Here is a 25,636-nt window from a genome sequence, read left to right on the forward strand (position 1 = left end):
TGTATCCCATTTCAAAACTAAATCACCTTCTCTAAAAGTCCTAACCCTAGACTTTTTGTCAAAACTCCTCTTCACCTACTGTTGATGTGTCTCTAGGGTCTGCATGGCTTGATTTCTTTTCTCTTCCAGCTCCATCAGCTCTGCCATCCTCACTGTCATGGCATCATTTTCAACTAGCTCCAACTGATGAGCTAACTCCAGGGCTAGGAACTCTAATGAAATTGAAAGCCTTGCCTCTCTACCATACACTAACACAAATGGAGAATTCCCTATTGATCTCTTAGGTGTTATCCTATCAGCCCACAGAGTTGTCCTTAACTTTTTATGCCAACACCTTTGGTTATCCTCTATTGTCCTTTTAATGATCTTGATCAAGTTCTTGTTGGATGACTTGGCTAGGCCATTACCCTAAGGATATTAGTTTGATGATGTGCTCAAGTAAATGTTGTGGTCAACTGCCCATGCACAAATCTGAGTTCCTACAAAAGACTTTACATTATTTGAAATAATGGTTGAAGGAGCACCAAACCTAGTCACAATTTTATCAAGGAATTCAACAACTAAAGATTTTTTGGCATCCTTCAATGCAATTTCCTCTATCCATATAGTGAAGTAATCTATAGCAGCTAAAATCTACTTGTGACAAGAACTAGAAGAAGGATTGATAGGGCCTATGAAGTCCAATCCCCACTAAGAAAAAAGCTGAACCACCTAGATAGGATGAAGGGGAAGAGCTGCAAGCCTTTGCTTGCTAGAGAAAAAGGCAAATTTTTCACACTTCCTTACATACCTATGACAATTATGAAACAAGGATGGCCAAAAGTAACCAGCCCTCACGATCTTCATTATAGTTGTTCTAGCTAAGAAGTGACCACCATCAGGGCCATCATGAAGCTCTTTGGTTATTCTTTCAGCTTGGTCTATATCAATACATCTCAATAAGGTTCCATTAAAATCTCTCCTAAAAAGGATATCATCAATTATGACATAAGGGATTGACTACAATCTATACTATCTCCTTTTAGCTTTATCTAATCCTTGAGGGTATCCATTTCCTGATAAGAAATTCTTCATATCATCCATCCAATTCCTTGAGTCATCATTTCTTACCTCTTTTTCCTCTGTTAACATCATGGAAACTTCCTCATCTATTTTTTGAGATGATAGCATCTATTTACACAATCCTTTCCCTCTTACTAGCTTTTTGATTTGGATGTCAACATCATATTCCATCACTCTTGTAATCCAACCAGCTCTTTTCTCACTAATATCTTTGCTCAAAAGGAACTCCTTCACACTGACATGAGGTACTAAAAAAACAAATCTTGTTATGGGATAGGAGGTGTCTAAATTTATTCAAGGCTCTGATGACTGCAAGGGCTTGTTTCTCAACATAACTGTACTTATCTTCATACTCTTCAAGCCCTTCACTAAAGAAGGTTATGGGTTGCTCCTCATTTTTAGCATTGTTTGAGTCAAGATAGCAGAAATACTTGACTCACCACCTAGGATATAGAGAACAAAATCCTTCTCAAAGTTTGGATTGATGAGAGTAGGGGTCGAGGCTATGGCTGCTTTGATCTCTTCAAAACTTTCCTTCCCTTCCTTGGTCCATACAAAGACCATAATTTTCTTGAGCATAGTTGTAAGGGGTTTCACCATGGTAGCAAGATTAGGGATAAATCTTCTCACAAAATTTATCCTACCAAGGAAACTTTGTAGCCCTTTCTTGTGTTTAGGAAGAGGAAGAGCAAGTATTACTTTTGTTCTCTCTGGATCAATGGTCAAGCCATCTTTAGATACAATGTGTCCTAATAATTTTCCTTGATTGGTAGCAAAGACACACTTGCTTGGGTTAAGAGATACCCAAAAATCTCTACACCTTAAGAATTCATGTCTGAGATGACCAAAATGATCATCTATATTCTTTGAATACACTGTGATATCATCAAGGTAAACCAACACAAACCTTTCAATCATATTCTTGAAAACCATCTCCATTGCTTTTTGAAATGTAGCACCTACATCAGTTAGTCCAAATGGCATTTTACAATAAGCATAGGTACCCCACTTGGTAGTGAATGTAGTCTTGTATCTATTAGACTCCTTGACCAGCACTTGATTATAACCAGAGAACCCATCAAGAAGTGAAAATCTCTCTGAACCACTGACCTTAGATAAAATCTTCTCCATGGAAGGAAGAGGATGGTGATCTTTAAGGGACACTTGGTTAAGGTCCCTAAAGTCCACACACAATCTAATTTCTGTATTCTTCTTCCTAATAGGGACAAGGTTTGCTACCCATGATGAGTGGTTGAGAGGGAAAATTATGTGGGCCTCAATCAATTTGGATAGCTCCTTTCTCATTAAGGGTTCAATTTTAGGATTCACTGGTCTCTATTTTTGTCTTACTAGTTTTACATCATTAATTAAATCTATGGTATGCTGAAACAACCTTGGGTCAAAACCATTTAAATCATCATATGTCCAGGCAAATATATCATTAAATTCTTGACATAGATGAATAAAATTTTCTTGTTCAATTTCAGAACATACCTTCCCCATGTTTAAGGACTTTCTATTAGCAATCATGACTAGAGAGTAGTCATCTTCATCAGTAGCTAGGTTCATGACTCTACCTCTTGCTTGGTCATTAGGATTGAAAATGCTCTCTAAGGTGATGAGAACTTTAGGCAGCTTGTTAGAGTTGAGATTAATGATTTGGTCACCATACTAATACTGAAGTCCTGACTGATTTTTTTCTGAAAATTCTGCCTCATTCTGCAAGAAGCTCACGATTTGCTCATCAACTCAAACACTTTCCAATGAGTGTTATTGTCTAGGATGGTAGGCCTTACTACCACTCTAATTTGTTGCTCTTTCTTCTCCTCAAGATTCCTTGGCACATCATAAGATGCACTTATTGCTGCAAGTCTATCAGCATGTCTATTTTCTTTTCTAGGGATGCTTTGGATATTAAATGCATTGAAACCTTCAAGCAAATCCAAAACTCTATGTTTATAAGACTTGAGAAAACCATTTTTGGTGATATTCTAATTTCTCACTTGGTTAACCACCAACTCACTATCTCCATATACACTTAAAGCTTGGATTCCTCTTTTTTGAGCAAGTAGGAGACCTTGAATCAAGGATTCATACTTGGCCACATTATTAGTGCAACTAAATTGGAGCCTAAATGAAAAATAATACCTTACTTGTGTAGGAGAAAACCAACATCACACTAGCTCTTGACCCATTCTTATTCCTTGATCCATCAAAGCACATACTCCATATCCCCTTTACATCTTCTTCAGTCTCCACAAGATTGGGAACTAAAGCATTCTTCTCTAATATACAATATATACTGAGGCTTGTCTCAAGAGTTTTTGATGTAGAATAAAATTGATATACATTAGCCCATTCATCTAAGAAAAACTCAGGTACCTCTGCTAGGGATGTGGTAGGCTCACTTACTATGTCATTCTCATCCACTTCTAGGATAGTGCAATTCATGTTGATGAGGTTAGGGGTGTGGGGCTCGGTATGATGGTAGGCTAGAGGCTCTTCTCTAACTGAAGCTTTGTCTCCATATCTTGTTCTAAAAAGCATATATGACCAATCAAAAGATATGTAACCACCTATTTGGGCAGTGAAGTCCCTTGACAGACAAATGGCAAAATGCGGCTTACCTTCAACCATTGATATATCTTGAGTTATAGTACAACCAGAGCATGCATGTAGAGCATTTCTACGTTCTTAAGGATCCCTACAATCTTGACAGTACTACCATCTAACTGTAACACATCCTTAACAATGGGCTCATATTTCATCTCCAAAGCATCAACAACACACCTAGGCATCACTGAACTACTAGCCCCTGAATCAATAATGCAATTGTGGACTAGTTTATCCCCTATAATTAGAGAAACATAGAATGGAGTAGGTCTAACCTTTTTGCTTGTTTCTACCCTATCTAATGGTTGTACTAGGATTGTGGCACTTTTCATGTTTGGTGGTTGATCCTTTGGTTCAATACTTTCCAATTCTTACTACAGCAACCTCTTTTGTGTGGGTATAGTAGCAATAGCATCCCACATAGACATATTCACATTTGTCTTCTTCATTTTCTTTACCACAATAAATGGTGCAGTGGGCACTTTGGTAGAAGCCTTGGGAGCTGTCCTTGTAGGAGGTTGAGGTGGAACAACTAGAGGATCACTTGCATTATTTTTCCTTTGCTGCCGAGAAACATTTGATTTCTAATTGACTACTTGTTCATGAGCTATTGTACTTGAAGTTGAGGCCTGATTAGGAGGAGGGGTGACATCTTCAATAGCTCTTCTCTTGCTCCTGGTGTTGTGAGTAACAGAATCCTAGTTTACATTGCAATGTTCCTCCATTTGATGGTTCATAAAAGAACAATCACCTTGTCCTTGCACATATGAGGCATCCTTAAATTTTCCTTCCTGGTATGATGGTTGTATTGTAGGCTCTCTGATGGTCAAAGCCAAATAAGATTTAGCCTTTAGACACATGCAATGAGCATAGGAGTAATTGCAGGAGGGACAAAAATCCTTATCTTGGGCCATGTTGTTTTGAGGGACTATGGTCCTACTTTGGCTTGCATTTGAAGTTGAAGCATGACTAGTTTATCTATTCTGATCAAAAGAATTGTTCCCATAATTCTGATTCAGAAGCCTACCACTATTTAGAGTTTGATGTTGCAGTTGATGAGCTTTACTACCTTGAGCCTGCCTTTCTAAAGTCACCACCTTATTGCTCATTTTTTGCATTATAGAGAAGCTATCTTCTAGCTTCTTCTCTTGGCCTTGCAATCTCTTATCTATGTTCAGCATCATAGATTGCATCATCTCCTTAATCTCATCTATTCCATTTGAAGATGTGGAGGTTTGAGGGACTAGAGCAAGGGATTGTGGCGTGGAAGTTGTGGGAAGAGGAGCCATTACTAGTTGGTGGTTTGAGACATCAAGGAAGAAAGGCATAGGAGGCCTTGGAGCTAACTTCCCTCCTTGTATCAATATATTTTTTTCCCTTATTACTATGTTGTAAGCATTAAGTATGGTATACCCTCCCATAGTTTGGATTGTAGTAGCAATGTCACTATTAAAGGCTCTAAGGTAATGTAAGAAGGCATTACCAGGGGTAGGATTTACTGAAATAGGTATTCTATCCCATGTTTTTTGAAATCTATAGTTGAAATTAGTCATACATTCATGGGGGGCTCTTTTTATGGTAGTCAACTGCTCTAAAAGTGACAAATGGTCACTTTTTTCCTCAAAGTGTTTACATAGTCCTGCTCCTAATCCATCCCAACCTGTTATAGAACCATGAGCCAAACCTCTATACCACTATAGTACTTTTCCTTTCAGAGATGAGGCTAGAGGCCTAACTGCAACATCATCTTCTATAATACCATGGATATTACAAACATTTTCAACCTCTTGAACATGTTCTAAGGGGGAAATGGAGGTTTCACCAGTAAACTCTGGTATACTTTTAATTGCAACTATTGGTATGTCATGTCTTTGGGCCAACAAAAGAGGACTATGACTATTAAAGGTAGCAAAAGCATGAGCTCTAGGCAATGCCATGTAAATAAGTGATCTATTGATATGTGTTGATGGCAATCTAGGCTAATATCTAATAGTAGGAGTAGAGATAGATCTTGCAAGGGTATCTATTACTATTGCACTCCTAACTAGTGATAAAGATACTCTAGTCCTCCTTCTAGGGTTAAAAAATGAAAGCTCTTGGTACTAAAATTTACCTCTAGAAGATGCCCTTGTTTTAGCTTTGGGCATGAATTATTGTAGCTTTGGTCAGGAACTAGATGTTCTTGAGGCTCAAAGTTTCCAAGTACTTGAAGAATGAACCTCTTGAAGGCTTGAACACTGAAGCCAATACTATCTCTTCAATGTTAATCTTGAAATCTTCCTTCTGACACCAGTAGACTTAAAATCTTCTAGTATTGGTCCCACCAAGTGTGCCAAAAACTATTGTCACTGAGGTTTGCACCCTTGTCCAAAGCCTATGCATTAGGATGACCTAGTGAAACATGGAAACAACCTCCAAGCTATGGGACTTGAACTGTGAGGTTGAATCTCCAAAGAAGGTTGGCTTCCCCTTACTATCAGGGTGCACCTAACTATTCTTGGAAGGGAAAAGGGAGAAGGAGATGCAAGAAGAAAATCTACCTATTCTAATCTAGGGAGGTGATGCACCAAAATAGAGTGTTCAGATCAATATCTGCCCATAGATGCACTATAGAACCATAATGAAACTAAGGATATAGACATTCAAACTTGCTTTAATCTAATAATCACATGCAGATCAGAAGACCAAGATGAATGACACAAGGAAAGGGAGATTCACTTATATTATCATTCATTGGCCAATAGGAGATACAGTCACATAGATTACAGATTTTCACAAAACACTAGTGGAGGCAAAGAGTTCTTACAGTTTCACACCAATGGCTGAGAAAGATAAGGCAAAAAATCATGCAGTTCAGAGGCATAGGAGAATTTACACTAAAAATTTGTAGAGCAATAATAGAGAAAATAGAGAAAGGTCGATGCAACAAAATCTACAAAATTTTGCCTTTATAGTTCAGGCATAACTGAAATTTCCTCTATCTGTAATTACTCTACAACCACTGCATTGAAGTTCTATAGAGAACAATCATGGGGATTTAGAAGAAAGATTGATCTAAGTACAGATCCAAATGCAACGATATCTGATCTTGGTTGGAATAGGGACCTGAGAAGATAGAAATGACACCATAACTATGCTTTGACTAGGTAAATAGATAGGATCAAAGGTGGTCGAGCACTTCCTACATTTATCATTCATTTCATGGTGGTTGGGATCAATCACAGAGATCAAACTTGTGAAAAACCCTAGCTTTCCTTTGTTTTTGGCTTGGGAGTCAGCATAGTCAGCAAGTCAAATGAGACCTATAAGTAGGAGGAACCATGTGGGCCAATGAATTTCTTTCTTTTTGCCAGCTTGCAGAGTCTTTTTGAGTTGACCTCCCCTTTTAAACTAACTGTGCCACCCAAAAACCCTGGCTGTGGCAGTTACATTAGCTATTAACACCATTGATACCCTAGTTGGGTTGCTGAGACATGTGTCTCTCAGGCACTTGCTCACATTTTTAAACTTCCCTACAACTCCATAAAGTGAGAAAGCCTTGATCGTTGATCTTTGTGAGATCAATGATAGAGAAGATCTTTTGTATCTACACCTACCATATAATCTGAGCCCATAACACTTGGCACCACCTGAACAACCCATACCACACCTTGGCACGATGCAGCAAAGTGCTTGCTTGCATCTTTTAAAGTTCATGCAATTTCATCTTGCAAGAAAGTGTCATCCATTGATCTATGAAGATCTGATGGTGGGATCTCTTCGTACATCATCTTGTGAAATAGGCAGGCCCATGACATCATCTGGGATAGGTGTCACCAGGGCACTTACCCGCAATGTTTAACTAACTCACAACTTGATCAAGTGGGGGTGAGCCAACCATCGATCGCTGAAGATCTAATGGTGCCCAAAACTTGTGCATTAAAACTCAACAAAGATCTTGCATGACATCATGCTATCCACGTGTCAGAAAGGGGAAATCCCATAATACATAAGATCCTCACAACTCCATATTGCAGGGAAGCCATGACCATAGATTATCGTAGATCTGATGGTAGATAAAACTTGCATCTCTGCGACTGGCCAAATGAAGATGGACCCACCTACCATGTGGCGCAAAAGGGCTTGCCCACAATACTTAAAACACTTGCATCTATACCTTGTGGGGAAGCACCCACCATAGATCTGGCAAGATCTGACGGTGAGGAAAGTTGTGGGCTGACAAGCCAAAATATTAAAATACTGTGGGTATTAAAATATCATTAAATTTGGTGGGTAGCCGTTAGATGGGCCAGATATTCAAATTCAAATTTGGCAGGGAGGCAAAAATGGCAACAATGCTCTGTACTCTCTACATGCCTCAGAAAAATCAGAATCAACATCATACAACTCTTTCATGTCATCAAAACCAAGAACTTCAACCTTCATTTCAATGAACAAAGAATTTCTTCTACTCAATGCATTGGAAACTTTGTTAGTAACTCCACTCTTATGCTTAATTACAAATGTAAAATTTTACAAATACTCAACCCACATCATATGTCTTTGGTTCAATTTATGTTGACTTCCCAAGTATTGTAAAGCTTTATGATCAGTATATAGCACAAAATCCTTAGGAATGAAATAATGTCCACACTTCTTCAATGCTTGGACAATAGCATAAAATTCTTGATCATACACAGAATATTTCCTTTTAGCATCATTCAACTTTTCACTAAAGAAAGCACTATGTTTACCTTCTTGACTTAATACAACTCCTATTGCATTACCACTTGCATCACACTCAACTTGAAATACTTTGTTGAAATCAAGTAAAGTCAATATAGGTAATTTAACAACCTTTTGTTTCAAAGTCTCAAAACTCTTATCAGCTCCATGTGTCCAATTGAAATCCTTTTTATCTCCCCTCATTGTCTTAGTCATAGCATTACAGATAAAACTAAAATTCTTTATAAACTTTCTATAAAATCTAGGCAAACCATGAAACGATCTTACCTCGGCCACATTCTCAGGTGTAGGCCACTCAAAATTTCTTTAGCCTTGTTAGGATCCATCTTCAATCCATTAGCTGAAATAAAAAATCCCAAATACACAATCTCCTCTTGCATAAAAGAACATTTCTTCAGATTAATAGGAAACTTTCCCTCCTTCAACCTTTGGAATGCTTATCTAATATGCTCAAGATGTTCTTCCTTAGTCTTACTGAATATAAGAATGTCATCCAAATCAACAATCACAAAATTACCCAAGAATATTTTAGAACTTCATTCAGCAACCTCATTTAAGTACTATGTGTATTAGTCAAACCAAAAGGTATAACAATCATTCATAAAAACCATCTTTTTTCTTGAAAATAGTCTTCCATTCATCACCTTCTCTGATTTTGATTTGATGATAGCCACTCTTCAAATCAATCTTGTTAAAATAATTTCCTACACTCAGACAATCCATTATGTCATCCATCCTTAACATAGGAAACCTATATTTCATTGTGATTTTGTTAATAGCTCCAGAATTAGTACACATTCTCCATTCTTCATTCTTTTTAGGTACTAACACAGTGGGTGTTAGAATTGCTTTAGAATAACTAAGAGGGGGGATGAATCAGTTATTCAAGGTCCAGATGTCCCTTGCAAACTTTTCACTAAGTTTAGTGAATCCATTCAATCATTCATTCATCCAAACTTCAACTTGTCTAATTAGAAAATTATTGTAAATCAACATGTACACATAAAACATAAGAAATCAACACATGACATAGTGATTTACGTGGAAACCCAATTTGGGAAAAACCACCAGTAACATGCTACTCAATTCTCATCCTTCTAAAGTGATGCCCTATGAAAGGAATGTCCTGTTAATGGCTTAAAACACACTGTTAAATGTAACCTAGTTAGAGGATTTAACTGCCCTATTAAAAGTGGGCTTGGTTAGAGGACTTTAGAACATTCACTTGGAATGCCACCCTGTTAAAGGATTTACAAATGGTTGTTAGGCCAACCTAAGTCCATAGGATTTTTAGATCTAATACAATTTCTAGAGAGTATTAGAAAATCTTGACCTGACTACAACATACAACTTGTCTTGCATATCTCATATCACTTCTCAGCTCATACCCTTGCCTGGCCTTCTATCTCTGCAACTCTTAACTACTTGCCTTATCTTTAAGCTTTGTCTACTTGAGTCTCCATACTCAATGTACCAGTGAATCATCTCTTCATGACCACTTGTAGAGGTAGAGCCTCTGTGTTGTTCCTTCTCCTAGATGTCTCCTTCTTGACACCCTTTCAACCACTTCATAGATTTGGCACTTCTCCAGCAACGATATCAATAACACATTGCTTCTTGGTTTATGACTTCTTAAATAGAAATCTTGGAGTTCCTTTTCCCATTCAATTCATCTTTTTATTCAATTTCAATTCTCATGGATTAGGTAGGATTCATTGCATCTAACCCATATTCTATTTCCTCTAGAAACTTCTTGAATAATCAATTAGAATTTGCCTAAAATGATTTACATAGGTTTCTATGCCAACAACTCATCATCCTTATCCTCCAATTTCACAAAATTCAATGTAACCACTAAGTCAGCTTGGATTTGACGAATCTTCATTATTTGAAATAATGCAGCAACTCGACACTATTGAAATACTGGTGCTCGACACATACTATGTTACTCGACATCAACTATGTTTTTCTTGATGCTCGATACCTAAAGATCACTCGGCACATGAAGATCACTCAGCACTGACTAAAAATTTTGTTGACTTCAACTAACTTGCTTGGCACCCACTAAAGATTTTGGTCTAAGCTTTGCAATCATCCTTGTTACAGCTTCTTCCTCCAATGTTTCTAAGTGTGACCAACCTATGTATCTTTGAGTATGTTATCAATACACTACTTAGCCATTGTCTTATCTGATCCTTACACTTTATTACAACATCATAACTCAACCTTTCCCTTACGTGCTCTTGTTACATCTTGTTGATCAAATCGTCTTCATCAATTAACTTTAACTAAGTGATAGTGCTTGGATCTTATAAGCAATTATCATCCCTACAAATAGCAAGTTTGACATCGATGAAAAAACAATGATTGAAAACATTCTTTTACAATAATCTCCCTCTTTGATCTTCAACAATCAATGAGCTTTTCAATCAGATTTCCAAATATCTCCCTCTTTGGCATTAATGGCAAACCAATCTGATCAACCATCAGACTAAACTATTCAACCACAAACTAACTAGGTTAGAATAGTAAGACAAATGCCAAAAAGTAAATTGTAACATTACATCTCCTTCTACTATTCTCATTGCTTCATTTCAGCTTCTCCCTCTTTGTTGCTATAGCCTTGTTCTTTGTCTTTCTCCCTATGTATTGTTCATCTTCTACTATTCTGATCAACCTCTAAAATCTCCATCTATCTTTATTTGCTCAGTTGTCTAGTTCTCCCTTTGTCTGAATCTTTTATCTTCAACAATTGTTGATCAGTTGTTCACTTCTCCCTCTTTGAAAACAATGCCAACGACATATCAACACCTTAATATATAGATGTAGCTCTTACGGATTCATTTAATGTCTTCCTCTGTCACCTTGCTTGTGACTGATTTGAAGTTTTCAACACTTCCACTACTTTAGGCATGGATCCCGAAGTAAATATCCTCTGCATCAATGTGTAAAATCTTCAACATTCTACTTATTTGATGCAGGGCATACTTTCTTTTGCTTTAAGTAGCCTTAGCTAGGGGTGTCACCCCTAACTTGCTTCTAAGATACTCAGCATCTTTAGGTAGTGTTTTTGTGAAGATATCAGTAATTTGTTCCTTTGAGCTAACATATTCCATCTTCACTTGTTTATCTTCCACTAGCTCTCTTACATAGTGATGCTTAATTGCAATATGCTTGGTTTTGGCATGCATTATAGGGTTCTTTGATATGTTAATAGCACTTGTATTGTCATAATAGGGTATCATAGGTTTAGTTATCTCTTCATTCATATCTTGTAGAAAATGTTTGATCCATAAAATATTGGTGTAGTTTATAGCAGCTACCACATATTTAGCTTCAACAGTAGACTGTGAAGTGCAACTTTGTTTTTTTCTTGTACATGTAATCAACCTCTTTCCTAAGAAAAGTGCTCCTATGCTGGTGCTTTTTCTATCATCAATGTTGCCTCCCCAATCTACATCAGTGTAGGCTCTTAGTTCAAATTTCTCATTCCTTTTGTAGTACAAACAAAAGTTATTAGTTCCTTTTAGTTATCTCAATATTCTCTTTATTGCCATTAAGTGGTTTTCTCTTGGATTGGTAGAAAATCTAGCCACTATTCCAATAGCTAATGCAATTTTTGGTCTACTATGTACAACATATTGCAGCTTTCCAATCATTGACCTATACAATGTCTAATTTACTTTAGTAGATTCATCATTCTTGGATAGCTTATGTCTAGTTGCCATTGGTGTGCTGACTGGTTTTGAGTCTTCTAGCCCAAATTTTTTGAGTACTTCCTTGATGTATTTGGATTGAATCACAAATATGCATGCTTCAACTGATGTACTTGTAATCCAACAAAGAATTTGATTTCTCCAAATATTGACATCTGAAATTCATGCTTCATTTGATTTGCAAAATCTTTACATAAAACATCTTCTCGACAAAATATTATGTCATCAACAAAGATTTCTAAAATCAAAATGTGTTTACCTTCTTCAGAGTTGATGTACAAATTGTTGTTGTCATCTATTCTTTCAAATCCTATCTTTACAAGATATTTGTGGAACCTTTCATACCATGCTCTTGGCATTTGCTTTAGTCCATAAAGTGCTTTGTGTAGTTTGCAAACCATGTCCTTGTGCTTCTCATCAATAAATCCCTCTGGTTGTTCTATGTAGACTTCCTCTTCTAGTATACCATTTAGAAAAGCTAACTTCACATCCATTTGGTAGACTTTGAAACCTTTATATGCAGCATATGCAAGTAATTTTCTTACTCCTTCCATTCTTGTAACAGGGGCAAATGTCTCTCCATAATATAGTCCTTCTTCTTGTGCATATCCTTTGCAAACTAATCTGGATTTATTTCTTATTATTTCACCATTCTTATCAAGTTACTTTCTAAACACCCACTTGGTACCAATCACATTCTTATTAGTTGGTCTAGGAACTAGGGACCAAGTTTTGTTCTTCTCAATCTGATCCATCTCTTCTTTCATGGCTTTATACCCATCATCATCTTGTAGTGCATCTTTTACTATTTTTGTTCAACCTTTCTTAGTAGTCATGATTCACTTCTAAGCCTATTCATTTTCATGGGTCTAGCATCCTCATCACCAATGATTTGATCTATAGGGTGATGTCTTCTTACATACATAGCTGATCTGGGTTTAGTCCTTCTTTCCACATTTGATCCTTAAGCTATAGAGTCATTTCATTCTTCTTCATCTGGTAATTCATCATTCGTTTCATGTATGCTATTTTTAGAACCAGTATGTTCATTTTCTACATTCTGCAGCTTGGCTTCTGAATGTAACTCGGCATTCATAGGCTGAGACTCGACAGATACTGATGTTTTTTGCTAATTCCCAATTTGATTTGCAGCATTGTATTCAGTTGTTATTCCTTCATAGAAATATACAAAGGATCTATTATCCTTTATTTTCTTTGACTTATCAACCTGAACTTCTGCATGCCCATCAAAATTTACATTTGCACTCTTTACAACTTTGTTAGTGTTAGTATTCAAACACTTATATGCCTTGCTTTCAGTGGAGTACCTAAGAAAAATTCCTTCATCACTTTTTGCATTAAACTTGCCATTTCTAGTGTCTTTTAGAATATAGCATTTACAACCAAACACTTTGAAATGTTTAACATTAGGTGAATGACCATACCACAATTCAAAGGGTGTTGCAATTTTACCTTTCTTGACTTGTACTCTATTCAGTGTATAGACTGCAGTACTTATAGCTTCTCTGCAGTACTTAAGTGAAACATTTTTCTCCATCATTAAGGTTCTAGCATAGTTAATCACTGACCTATTTCTCCTTTTAGCAATACCATTCTGTGGTGGAGTTCTTGGTGCTGATGTTTGCCTTTTGATACCTTTTTCATTGCAAAATGTTTCAAACTCTCTTGATGTGAACTCACCTCCTCTGTCTAACCTTAGGCATTTCAGGTTCTTTCCTATTTCCTTCTCAACTCTAGCCAAATACCACTTGAACATTTGGAATGCATCAGATTTTTTCTTTAAGAACATAGCAGTCATCATCCTAGAATAATCATCTACAAATAGCATTATGTATCTATCTCCTAGGTAGCTTTGCACTTCTATTGGGCCACATAAGTCTATATGAACTAACTCTAGAACTTCATTGGAAGTGTATGATTTTCTTTTCAAACTAGATTTAGTCATCTTCCCTAGTTGACATTGTTTACACTTTGTGTTTTCAGGTTTCTTCAACTTGGGCAACCCTCTGACTTTGTTCTTCCTGCTAATACTGATCAGATTATCAAAATTTACATGACACAACCTTTTATGCCACAACCACACATCATTAAGTCTAACAATAAGATAGGTTGCTTCTTCCATATCTAGGTAAAATAGATTACTCCTAGTTTTTTCACCTTTTCCTATCATATTTCCATCAATATCATAGATCTTGGCAATTTTATTTCCAAATTCCACTTTGCAACCTACATTGCCTAACTAAGACACACTCAACAAGTTGTAGTTCAATCCTTCAACATAGTATGCATTATCACATGAAATTTCCTCTATAAGTTTGATAGATCCTTTTCTTTTCATTTGACATGGGGCATCATTACCAAATCTAATGCTATTTCCATCATATTGAGTAAAGGTAATGAACTTACTTTTATCTCCTATCATGTGATGTGAGCATCCACTATCTATGATCCACTTCTCATTCTTGTTCACATAGGTAACCAATGTTGTTGCTTCATCTTCATCTTTGTCTAATTCATCCTTCATGGCTACATAGACTACTTCATCATCATTCTCATCAGAGTCTTCTTCAAAAATGTTGCATCTCTTACCTTTTTCCTTGTAATCTTTGCTATCATCTTCTCTTTTGTTCCTGAACTTGTTTCCTTCTTTTTAATTCTTCTTCTATGTACATATTGCAACAATATGACCTACTTCATTACAATTAAAACATATGATAAAGATCTTACCTTTGAATTTTACTTTACCTCTATGGAATCTCCTAGCTAGTAGTGCTTCTAACTATTCCACATCTTCTTCATCTGTGTTGCTATCACTAGATGCATGTTTTCCTTTTCTTCTCATTTTTCTTGATGTGTCCTCCTTAGTATATTTTATTGTCATCTTGGCCTTGAAAGTAGATTCAAGGTTCTCAGGTCTGTAGTTTTCAAAATTGGATAGCTCAAATGTATTAAGTCTTCCAACTATTCCTTCAAAGGTTAGTGTGTTCCCTTGTACACACCTCAACTCTTGAATGGATGAAACTCTTATAGCATAGATAGGGAGAAAAGTTCTTAAGTATTTGCAGATGGATGTTTCTTCTTCCAATTTTTCACCTAGACTTCTTATTGCACTCACCACTTCTTTCATTCTTGCGGCATACTGAGCAAAATTTTCACCTTCTTCCATCTTTATGTCGTCAAACTTCCCTCTTAGGATTTTCTCTTTTCTCTTTGGACATTTTGATCTCCTCCATAGATTTCTAATAGGGTTTTTCACATCTTGAATGCAGTGTTATAGTCTTTGACATCATCATATTTGGCATAGTTAAGTGCAGAAGCAATCTCCAACATTGCTTGATTGTGCTCCTTCTTTTTGTTCAAATCATCTGTAGTAAGAGGTCCTACTAGAGTTACATATTCTATTCCAATTGATGTTTGTGCATAGTCACCTACTGATTTGAGGTGCAATTTCATCAAACTCTGCCACGCAAAAAGGTTGTCTTTGTTAAACTTGGGAACTTCTCTCTTGGACATCTTGATCTTCCTGCTTCTAGTACCTTGAAACTAAATCAGTAGATGGCTCTGATACCAATTGTTAGAATTTCTTTAGAATAACTAAGAGGGGGGCAGGGGGGGTGTGAATCAGTTATTCAAGGTCTAGATGTCCCTTGCAAACTTTTCACTAAGTGTAGTGAATCTATTCAATCATTCATTCATTCATACTTTAACTTATCTAATTAGCAGGTTACTATAAATCAACATGTATGCATAAAACATAAGAAATCAACACATGACATAGTGATTTATGTGGAAACCCAATTTGGGAAAAACCACAAGTAACATGCTACTCAATTCTCACCCTTCTAAAGTGATGCCCTATGAAAAGCCTACCTTGTTAAAGGCTTACAACACACTATTAAATGTGACCTTGTTAGAGGTTTAATCACTCGTTAAAAGTGGGCATGGTTAGAGAAATTTAGAACATTCACTTGGAATGCCGCCCTATTAAAGGATTTACAAATGGCTATTAGGCCAACCTAAGTCCATAGGATTTTCAAATCTAATACAATTGCTAGAGAGTATTAGAAAATTTTGACCTGACTACAACATACAACTTATCTTGCAGATCTTAGATCACTTCTCAGCTCATACCCTTGCCTGGCCTTCTATCTCTACAACTCTTAACTACTTGCCTTATCTTTAAGATTTGTCTCCTTGAGTATCCATACTCAATGTACCAATGCAATCATCTCTTCATGACCACTTGTAGAGGTAGAGCCTCTGTGCTCTTCCTTCTCCTAGATGTCTCCTTCTTGACACCCTTTCAACCACTTCATAGACTTGGCACTTCTCCAGCAATAGTATCAGCAAAAATTTGCTCCTTGGTTTATGAATTCTTAAATAAAAGTCTTAGAGTTCCTTTTCCCACTCAATTTATATTTTTCTTCAATTTCAATTCTCATGGATTAGGTAGGATTCATTGCATCTAACCCATATTCTATTTCCTCTAGAAACTTCTTGAATAATCCATTAGAATTCACACAAAATTATTTACATAGGTTTCTATGCCAAAAAATCATCATCCTTATCCTCCAATTCATTCAAAAAATTCAATGTAACCACTAAGTTGGCTTGGATTTGGTGAATCTTCATTATTTGAGATAATGCAGTAGCACGACACTATTGAAATATTGGTGCTTGGCACATACTATGTTACTTGGCATCAACTATGTTTTTCGTGATGCTCGACACCTGAAGATCACTCAAAACATAAAGATCACTTGGCACATGAAGATCACTCGACACATGAAGATAACTCGACACTAACTGAAAATTTTCTTGGCACCCACTAAAGATTTTATTCTAAGCTTTGCAGTCATCCTTGTTACAACTTCTTCCTCCAATGTTTCTAAGTGTGACCAACCTCTATATCTTTGAGTATGCTATCAATACACTACTTAGCCATTGTCTTAGTTAGTCCTTTCACTTCAAGAGATAACAATATTCTTTATTTATTTATGAAAATATCATTATACATGCCCAGCTATAAGGCCTTTTGGGTTACAACTAGATACAAAGTACATTCAAATCCAAGATCTAGGTTCAAGTTTAGATTTCCATCCTCCTATCATCCTCTCTCAAAATTATCTCCCATTATCTTTAAGAATCTTCCTTGGACCCCTAGTTATACTAATCTAAGCAACAAGTCAGCCCAAAATGCTAAAAACTAAAATTAAATACTTGAAGAGCCACAAGTCAGCCTTCAATAGAAATTAAATGTCCAAAAATTGATACCCAAAAAAAATTTTGATATCTCCTAGCCCTGATTGAATTAGAACTTGTGCTTCAAAATAAGGGTAGCACTTTAGGTCCTCTACAACCTCTTAAAGGTGCAAAGGCTAATTCACCAAAGATAAGTGTGCATCCATCCCAAAAGTCATGTATAGAAACCTATTGCACACAACTACCAGAAATCAATACTACATGAGAATTTCCATATCTCCCAACTTGTAATGAATTAGGACTTAAAATTTCCATATCTCCCAACTTGTAATGATAAGGGAGTACTCTAGCTCCTCTTCAATCCTTAAAATTTCCATCCTCTCATTCATTGTGCAAAATTAGTTACATAACTTACAATAGCCACCTAGAAACCATAAAAACATAGCTCCAACAGCAAGGTAAAAACTAAAAACATGTAGGATAGTAGTGCAACCCAGGATGCTCCTACATTAGAATGAAATTTTCTTCTTTTTTCCCTTGGTAAGAGGTCCTAAGACTTGTGGTCTCATCTCACCTTTAGTAGATTTATTTAGTTGGCCATTTAGCACATCAGTATGACCCTATGTGGTTAGATCTTCCTTATCAAGCTCACCATCTCTTTTCTCTTCAATTGTTAGCTATTACAAGTGTTTTTTGTTTTAATCTTGAATTATAATCAATAGTAATTATAGGTTTTTTAGTTATAGTCATAGTTACCTATTGATTCATGCACGTCTTACCAATCTGTGGATATTCTTTAATGTGTACCATAATTGGATTGGTGGTGTCCATTAGAGTGTCTTTGATAGATTTAGGATCTTTCTCCTCTTTTTGTGGCTCAGTAGACACTATATTTCATAGCTCTTTTACAACTATAGTCACATTGAGTAATGTAGTGACAAGGTTTTCATCCTTAATGACAATTGTCTTTTTTTGATGTGCCTTTTCTTGAGCCATTTTCTCTACTATTTCTACTAATTGTTCAACATCATTGTACAATTCTTATATGTTGTCCAATTCTACTCCTTCAACTTCATTTTCCTCTTTTTCACTTGTTGGGATTAGCCCAAAATCTTTCTTCTAGATAGTTTTTATTTCTTGAACAACATCTTCAATTCTATTTCTCAAAATTTTATAAGCCCTTATTTTAGGCACAAATTTATTTGCATAGTCCTTCATAGCTATGGCCATATGATGCTTCCCTAAATCTAGCATAACTTTAGCCAATATGGCCTCTCTCATTTCTCTTTTAGTGGTTAATGCCCATTTCCAGTTTGTATCAATTTTATTATGTAATTCTTCAAGAAATTCCTTATCTTAACTCTATTGGTGTGTATTTAAGTTTTACCAACATGTCTATTACAACATATTCTACTTTCTCTTTATCATCTTTATCTAAAGTAGCATAACTTACATGTTTAAAACATGTTTAGCCTATTGAAATTCTTATGTTTTCACATACCTTCTCAATATCTTGAGGAGCCTTACTAGGTATTATTGAAAATTTTCTTAGTAATCAGATTCATTCCTTTCATCTTCATCATCCTACTCCTCATCTGGCTCAATCACAAGTTTTATCCTCAATCTTTTTTTCTATTGACTACACTCAGTCATAGTGGCCTCAAATGTCCTCTTCTTAGAAATTTTTCCTTTGACTAGCTTCGTGATTTTTAGTAAACCTTTTCTTGTAAGCTCAACTACTATTGGGGTTGATGCCTTAGTTCTCTATCTTGGTAATCTTAATCGTGTAAATGTAGGTGGGTCTACTACTTTCTTTAAGCTCTTCTTTGTTTAGGATCTACCAACACAATATCCTTTACCTTGGTTTTTGTGAGCTCAAAAAATGGAAATTTATTTTCCTTTTCCTTCATGTTATTCTTCATCTCCATGAATAAGATCTTCACCTTCACCCTCTATGATCTATAGTTGTGTCTCACCAAGTTTCCCTTCTAAATTTTATAACATCTTCTTTCTCTTTCTATCCAATTTGGGAATTTTATTTTGTATTATCATTTTCACCTTAGCAGTCTCATATATGCCAAATGGCTTGGCACTCTTGTTTATTTCTTCTACCAATAGAGTTGTAATAGTTGTAGAAAACTTAGATATATTTATGTCATACTACATCAACCTTAGTCATGCCACCCTTGGTGTAGCTACTAGAGAAGACGTATTGTTAGTATCAACCATAAAGCATATGTATTCATAATATTGATCAACCACCAATTTAGGTATCCTTAACCTATTCTTGATCTTTTTCTTGAAATCTTCAAAATAACCATCCATAATTGTCTCAAAATTTTCACCAATTTGATTATTGAACTGATTTATTTTCTTGGTTACAGGTCTTATTTTTTTCCAAACTACATCACTAATAGTAGGAAAAGAGTTGTGCACATAGAAGAATGAACATACAATTAGAGAGAAAAACTTACATGATGTATTCTTGGCCTTTCTAATGGATCAAAGATTCTCCATGAGCTAAATAAGTTGCAACTTAGCTAGGTCATAATTGTGTTCCTTGACCAATTTGTATCCCATGTCTATAGCTACACAAGGTATGTTGTTCAGTTGGCTCAACTGGTAGAACTTATGAGTAATCACCCTTAATATGAACTCAATCACCGACCTTTGATGGTATTAGTAGACATAACTTAGTCATTCCACTTTTTCTTTGTGAGGTTTCCAATTATATCCCTTGCTTGGAAACAAATGGTCTTCACATGATCTAGCATGGGCTAACCTGTCACATTGTGTAGAATGGCCTTTGTTATCTTGATTGGCCCATTCTCTAGAAATAGTTTCATATCATGAATTATCCTTAACACAATTCTTATACATTCAATATTAAAAAAATTCAAGAATGCTAGGGCACTAGTTAACCCTTTCTCAGGTACAACCTTATTTTCATCCTTTAGCACTCCATTTACATACAACTTCTCATAAGCATTCCTTAACTCAAAATCTCCTACTTCATAAATCTTAAACATGTAACATGATCTTAAATTGTACGCCATAATTACTCTAGGTAGAATTGAAAATAGTACACCTGATGAATCTATAGTGAAAGAAATATTATGGTATGCCCTAAACTTAGGTGGAGGACAAGCCTCATTTCTTACTATTTATGCAATGTTATCCATCAATATCTCTTTCTTATCACTTGTGGATGTCATCTTAACAAATAGTGTTCAAAATTAATCAACTTCATAACTTGGTCAAATATAAATTGTATTCAACTTACTTGTAATGTTGATGGCATGCAATTAGATCTATACAAACTTTGCACACATATCTCTACAAACACCTTTGACTCACTCTGCAAATTCTCAAATCACTGTATGAATGAAAAATAATATCAAAATTTGACTAAATACCTTCAATTGGTCAAAATTATTTTTCATTTAATTTTTTGTATGTTTAATAAGTAGATTCAAAATGCATGATAGTTTTCTAACCTTGCATAGGATAACTCAGCCTTTATACTTCCATTCACTGGCTTGGTCAGCACATCAACTTGTAATACCCCAAAATTGGTACATTGCTATGTTAACCAATTCTAGTCTATTTTGATCAAACCTAAGTCCTATTTTACTAGGAAATTTTGATTATGATTACTCACTACTTGACCTAGGTGTCAAATGTAGAAAACCCTAATCTGCATTAATCTACTCTCTATTTAATTCCTAAATATCAACTCAAATTAGCTTCATTAAACCTAGTGATTAAATTTAATTTAATTGTAAGTGTTCATACTTTAATTAAATTTTAAATTACATCTTTAGCCAATGTGCAAGGGAATTAAATATATTTAATTTAATAATTTCTTCATTTTAATTATTGAATGTAATTGTTCAATTAATTAAAAATGTAAATTTATGAGGTCATATCTTATTTTATTAAATTAAATAATGTATTCAAATCTTCTCTTCAGTTTAGGAATGGGAATTCTACATAATCTATCTCTCGAATTGGAATTGACCTAATCAACTTATTCTCACACTCAAGTGAATTTCAATTGACTCTCTATTATACTCAAGATTTGACTTAGTTAACCTCACATGCACTAGGAATCTTCTATCCTAATCAAATCTCATCTTTGATCTCGACCATTGATTGATTTTAGGAATTCTATTTAAGACACTTCCAATTCCTCATTAAAAATGGTTCAATCAAATTGCATCAAATTAATGCTTGAATACTTACTCACTTGCTTAATACTTTTTTGTAAGCTTTCATATTTTCTTACATTATTAATATCATATTAGATTAAAAATGAACTCATATAGCATAATTTGTTTTTCTCTATTATTAGATTAAAATGCATCTGATTTAGATTAATTGCACTCTCATATATCTATAAAAATCCTTCATACTAAAAGGTTTGGTTGCCTACTTCTTAGTTTGAGAGCAAAGGCAAAATCCTTCTAGTTAGAAGGCAATAGGTTGTGCTATTGGATTACTCAGATGAACAATTCAATGTTTATTCTGGGACGATCTCTTAGGTAATGACTGTGTTAAAGTGTATGTGAGGATCAAAGGCCCACATTTCACATATACATTTTTGGCACCCACTGTAGGGCTAAGAAATCAATTTTTTTGGCCTCATCTACTCTATTTTTCTATTTTTTATGATTCTGCTATGTTCGTCTATACAAATTTCTAGATTTTTGCATGAGATATCTCATTTTTGCATGAAGAACTAAAGATTTTTCCCCTTTCCTTGCACTTCCTCACATAAAAAAGTAGATAATTAAGCGGTTTCTAGCACAGTGCACAACATTTTATTGCATAGGCCTATGTAGGATTTTGCGCAAAATTTTGCAACAACACATGCAAAATATAGTTTTTCAAAATTTAGTTTATCACTATGTTTGACTAATAGTTTTCTTTGAAGCATTTTTATTTAGATTTCTAGTTTCTATGCAGCTTAACAATGGTTTGTAGGACATTTTGATGAAGATACCTTTATCTAAACACTTCAAACATGTAATTGACTATGTGATTACAGGACACTTGTCAAAGAAATGCATGTTGAAGACTTATTTCAAACCCACTTTAAATGTCATGTCTTCTTTTTTCTTTCCATACAATATAATTAGGGCTTGTGAAATTCATAGGGTGCAAGATAGGGGAATAGAGGAGTATGATCTTTACTACTCGAAAGTGATGCCCAAAAGTAAATTAAAAACCTAGAAGCCTCTAAAAGATGATACTCGAGGGAGGAAAGAAAGTTAGTGGTTCTCTAGTACAAGTCTTTTCTATGAAGGGATGATGATTTCATTTTAGGGAATCAAAATCTTGAGAAAAGATAAGTCTAGATCAATTAAGCTAACTCAGTGATTAATATGTCTTGCATGTTTGGGTGAGGTGATGAGGTAGAGGAGTATGCTCTTTCCCCTTGAGGGAAATTAGAAACTCAGACCTTTAGATCCAAACCACTAGTCTGAGTCAACCCTTAGAGGGCCTGCTAAAGTGATCCAACCTTTGAGAATGACCCAAGTATGTAAACCCCTTTCATTGGAGATTTCAATTGACTATAATAAAGAATACTTTTAGAGAAAAAGAATCCAAATTAATTTTCACTTCTTCATTTTGATATCGCATATCAAGAAGAGGCTTTGTTTGTTGCACTGGCCTGTACTAACCCTAGTCTTGCTAGTGAACTGTGTACACTTTTAGATGTTGGCATGGGCTACTAGCCTAAACTTTTCTTATGAAGCCACTAGGGGTTAATATGAATGGAAGCTTAGTAAAAACCTCTTAGTTAATTGCTACCTAGTTCACCTCCAAAAGGGGGCATAATCTTTGTGCAAGGAGGGGTAAGAATCTTTCCTATAGAACTCACCATAGGCATTTACCTGGGTATTGGAAGGTGGTATACATACTTGACCCCTAACAAAAGGGTGTTCATTGAATATATATGTTATTGAGCCCTTGGAATACACCAAAAGGACTGGTGCCCTCTAGTGGGGTGACATGGTTGTGTGAGATGAGAAAATGCATGCACTTAAGTTGTGGGAAAAAGCTTTTGCTTCCTCTACCATTTTTGGTTATAGGGATAAAAGCATGTTTGTTATTGAGTCTTAAACTTTTCCAAACCTATCAAACAAACTAAAATTCAAGACTCTCTCGTCCCTCCAAGTTGTTTTGTCCTCAATTGAATTATTTGTGTCTACTACTTGCTTCCTATGTTATCTAAAAACAAACTATCCTAAACCAAAATGTTGTTTAACAACTTGAAAATCATCTTGCTATCTATCTAAAATTCATCAAAACAACCAACAGTTTGTCCAGAACTATCTAAAATTTGCAAAATCTCTTCAAAATTATGTCTTAATTATTGGTTTGGTCCCTATTTTTGCACCTAGTTTTACAAAATTTCACATGATAACCTTTTTGGTCAGAACTTCTTTGTGCAGCCCTATCCAAGTCCTTACATGATCCTGTGCAAATCTCCATGTGATATCTTGCAAATACTATCCTTTTATGTTAGAATCCTATCTTTTTGTTAGTATAGCACATCCTCGTGCAACTCTATACAACTCCTCGCACAAGAAAACTTTCCAAAATTTGTTGTTTTGAATCTTTGCCTGGCTCTTTGTGCCTTTTCACATGGTTCCTTTGGAATTCTCACATGGAATCTTGTCTTAAAACTATCAACATGTTCTATCAGAGCTATGTACTATTAGGAATAAGGTGTCTCAACCTTGGATAATTCCTATTCTTTTTTTTTCTTTGTAAAATGTATTTCTTGCAAATAATGTTGATGTGTCGGCATCTTGAATTGTGTATAAGGAGATCATAGCTAAAATGGTTATGATGGATTCCTATGACACGTAAGAGCTATGTTAGGAAGATCCAATGACAGGTGAAGACATGTGGTAACTGATAAATTTGAGTACTATAAACTCCTATTTTCTTGGAGAATGGTAAAAACCTAATATGGTTACCTTTGGGAGTAGCCCTAAAGTGAAGCACATGTTATAAACATTTTTAGGGTTGTGAAGAGGGGATGCAAGAAAGTGTATTGTTGGTACTATGAGTTGCTACTGGAGTCTTTTATTGTCACTATTGAACTTGCATTGCAAGTGTATTGTAACCTTGTGTTGAAGATAATACATTATGCAGGTTCTGGAGGGGTGGGGTTGTTTTATCGAAAGGTTTTTCCCCACTGGAAAATCTTTGTGTTATGTGTTTCTTTCTCTGTCTATTTTCTTTATGCTTGCTTGGCTGAAATATTGTTGTTTACATGATATTGAATCTATAAGTGTAAAAGATTTTAATAGGATTTTCACCATACTTCTCTTAAGAGATTTGTGTAGGAAGTTGTTTTCACACTTGAGTTTCCTTACAAGTGGTATCAGAGCCTGATCAAATTTTGATCCTAATTGTTGGGTAGGGTTTTTTGAGCTGATCTCAAGTTGAGTGGGAGTCTTGTGTAGAGCATCCTAAATCTTATTTGCAGATTGAGATGGCAAGTTCATCATATGGAAGAATGGATGTGGAGAAATTTAATGGCACTAATTATGAGTTGTGGAAACTCAAGATGGAAGACATGTTGGAAGATCGTGACCTATGGGAAGTGACTTCAAATGCTACAAGACCAGTAACTAGAGCTCAAGTAGATTGGGATATCAAAGACCATAAAGCTAAGGGTCTCATAAGACTCTATTTAACCGATGTAGTTCTTTTGAATGTTCTAGATGAGAAAATCGCATATAGTTTGTGGGAAAGACTTGTGGCCGTGTATCAGGCCAAATCTTTGGTGAACAAGTTGTTCCTGAGGAAGAAGTTGTACTCTCTATGAATGGAGGAAGGTGGATCCTTAAAAAATCATTTAAATGCATTTAATCTGTTGGCTACACAGTTGACATCAATTGGTGTCAAGTTAGAGGAGGAGGATCGTTGCTACACACTTTTGTGTTCTTTACCAAATTCATGAGACCATCTTGTGATGGCTCTCAGAAGTACATTAGTCACTTTCAAAATGGATGATGTGGTGTCTTCACTACTATCAGAGGAGATGCAAAGAAAAGCTTCTATTTCAAAAAAAGAAGCCCTTGTTGTTCATGGGACATCCATAGAAAGAGGGAAGAAAAATGACAATAAGTCTGAAAATAAGGGTAGATCCAAATCCCGTGGGAAGTCCAAGGCAAAATGTTGGAACTATGATAAACCTGGGCACTTCTATAAGGATTGCAAAGAGCCAAAGAAGAAGAAAGAAGGTTCAAATTCAGCTTCAGAAAGATCTCAAG

This window comes from Cupressus sempervirens, chromosome 4 (assembly GCF_028749045.1).
Source record: "Cupressus sempervirens isolate cs-2001-9-10 chromosome 4, ASM2874904v1, whole genome shotgun sequence".
NCBI lineage: Eukaryota > Viridiplantae > Streptophyta > Pinopsida > Cupressales > Cupressaceae > Cupressus > Cupressus sempervirens.